The sequence below is a fragment of the Kryptolebias marmoratus genome, linkage group LG13 (genome assembly GCF_001649575.2).
Source record: "Kryptolebias marmoratus isolate JLee-2015 linkage group LG13, ASM164957v2, whole genome shotgun sequence".
Classification (NCBI taxonomy): Eukaryota; Metazoa; Chordata; class Actinopteri; order Cyprinodontiformes; family Rivulidae; genus Kryptolebias; species Kryptolebias marmoratus.
The window spans coordinates 16,848,789-16,851,053 of NC_051442.1; the positions used below are offsets into that span (position 1 = coordinate 16,848,789).

The 2,265-nt window shown below is 43.2% G+C and overlaps 1 long non-coding RNA gene across 1 annotated transcript; it reads right to left on the reverse strand.

The window, feature by feature from the left end:
• Window positions 1-727: 727 nt before the first annotated feature.
• LOC119617626 lies at window positions 728-1,767 on the reverse strand. The gene is made up of 3 exons (XR_005233961.1): window positions 1,694-1,767; window positions 1,464-1,612; window positions 728-1,370 (listed from the first exon to the last, which is right to left on the reverse strand). It is a non-coding gene; the product is annotated as an uncharacterized LOC119617626 (long non-coding RNA).
• Between the last annotated feature and the right edge of the window lie 498 nt (window positions 1,768-2,265).

Below are 2,265 nucleotides of genomic sequence, written 5' to 3' on the forward strand. Positions count from 1 at the left end.
AAATTACACCATGATCCTTTAAATGTGTATCACTGCACAGCAGAAGGAGAAGTTTGCAGGTTCCTGCCTGTCTTTCCTCTAGAATCAAACTTTGAGAGGATTTCAAAGATTTAGTTTTTCACACATTTGTTGTCGAGCTAAACGTCCTCAGCCTTTCATGGATTTTGCTTTCTTGACAGCTATGTGTTGACATGAATCAGCCTTATTAATCTCACATGTCTCAACATTTTCCACATATGCTGTATGCCTTCATTTGGATGAAGTTACATTACATTTTACAGTTTCATTAAATCCTTAGAGCAACAACAGGAACTTTAAATGTGAGAATAGCACCTAGAATAGAAAAAAAAGAGCCTGTTAAATAAGTGTGATGGCTTTTTCCCTGCTGACGTTTATGACCTGTGTACAGAGTGTCCCGCCTGTGAGGGGTACGTATATAGTGAAGGCTCTGACACCGGCTCGTCCCTTCAGGGCTGGAGGTTACCACAAATCTCAAAGCGGCTGCTTCGTATTGGGTGATGGATGGCCTCCGACGTGATGTATAGCCGCTGCTTTCCCGCTGCTTTCGTGTTTGGTCAAGTGACCTCCGCTTCCCGCGCTTGTCCCTGGAGCCCCAATTTGCTGTCTGGGTGTAAATATGATCCATGGGGGTGCGCGACAGATACTGAGTGATGACTCTCATTGTGGAAAGGACGGAAATCAGATTGTCCTCGGTTTGTTTCAGCAGCCTCTGCGTTCAGTCACACTCCTCAGTAGATTGCTTGATGCTTTGAAGGGGCTTCTAATGTTCACAAACCTCCATGTTTTTCTATTTTGAAGAAATTGTCGACATGTTATATTGGAAGTATTTCAAAAAAACCATATAGTGTTTGATTCACTGATGAGTTGGTAAACAGTGTCTAATTTTAAGGTTGTTTCATTTTAACAAAAAGGGACAATATATCAACCAAAAAAAATCCAGAAATTACAAAATGATTTGCATGTCACTGAGTGAAACAAGTATTTCATACTCAAGCAAAGCAGGATTTAGTACTTTTGTAGGAGAGCACATCTCTCTTTGTAGTTTTTGTACTTGGTTGTCAGGTTTGTACACATCTCAGAAGGGATTTTGGCCCACTCCTCTTAACAGAAACTGTAATTTTTTTTTTTTTTTTTTTTTTTTTTTTTAGCTGTGCCTTGGCAACTCAAAGCTTCAGCAGCCTCCACAAACTTTCTATAGGATGAAAGTCTGAAAACAGTCTATTCCTGTCATAACTCGGGAGGTTTTGTCCAGAAGAGCGAAACCAAGACCAAACACGGAGACGGAAGTAAAGGTAAGTGAGTTTATTTACAGGGTGAGACTATATACAGTGGGCGGTATCCGGAGCGGTCTGCAAGAGAAGGAGAGCTAGGTGAGTCTCGGGTACAAGTCTTGATCCACACAGCAACAAGGAAGTGGTTATAATGTCTCTTTGTTCGCTTACAGATCCAGGGGGTGAATGCAGCGCCGATGAGAGGAGGAGAGAATTCCAGGTGTTCCGGGAGTGACGAATTAGATCCAGCAAGGTAAGTAGCAGCGTGGTTCCAGGTAAGTGATCCTTAGTATCAGTAATCGTGGCGTGGCAAGAAAAACCTAGGACACAGGCAACAACAAAGAACGTGGTTAACACTAGGAGCTAGAGTTCAGGTTAGACGCTGAGGCGGAGAATCTAACCCAGTAGATTCGATGCTCCAGCGAAGGTCTGATCACCACCTGCTGCTTAAATCCTGGCTGGTCTCCTCAATGGTATGAGGAACACCTGTGGAACAATGATTAGTGGCACCGCCCAAAGGGCGGAACCAAAACCCAGATCCTCACAATTCCACTCCATAACCTTAATGTACTACTTCTTTATCATCTCCTATGTGGCCTTGGTGGGACATTTTGGGTGACTGTCATGTTGGAAGACCCATTCACCAGACATCTTCAATGTTCTGGCTGAGGGAAGAAGATTTTACAGAGCACGGCCCTGTCCTCTGGCCCCTCAATACAATGAAGTCAATGTATCATTAGCCAAAAAACTGTCCCAAATCCATAATATTTCCACCTCTATGCTTGACTGTGGGGATGGTGTTCTTTGGATCCCGCTCAGCTTTTCTCTTTCTTCAAACTCTGAATCATTTAGATGTTCTCTGGCTAATTTAAGACCTTCTTGTTCGTTGGGTTTCAATCCATTGCAGCGTAGTGTTTTACCAATGGTGTTCTTCATGCCTGTGATTCCAGCTGTATTCAGGTCATGAACAAGC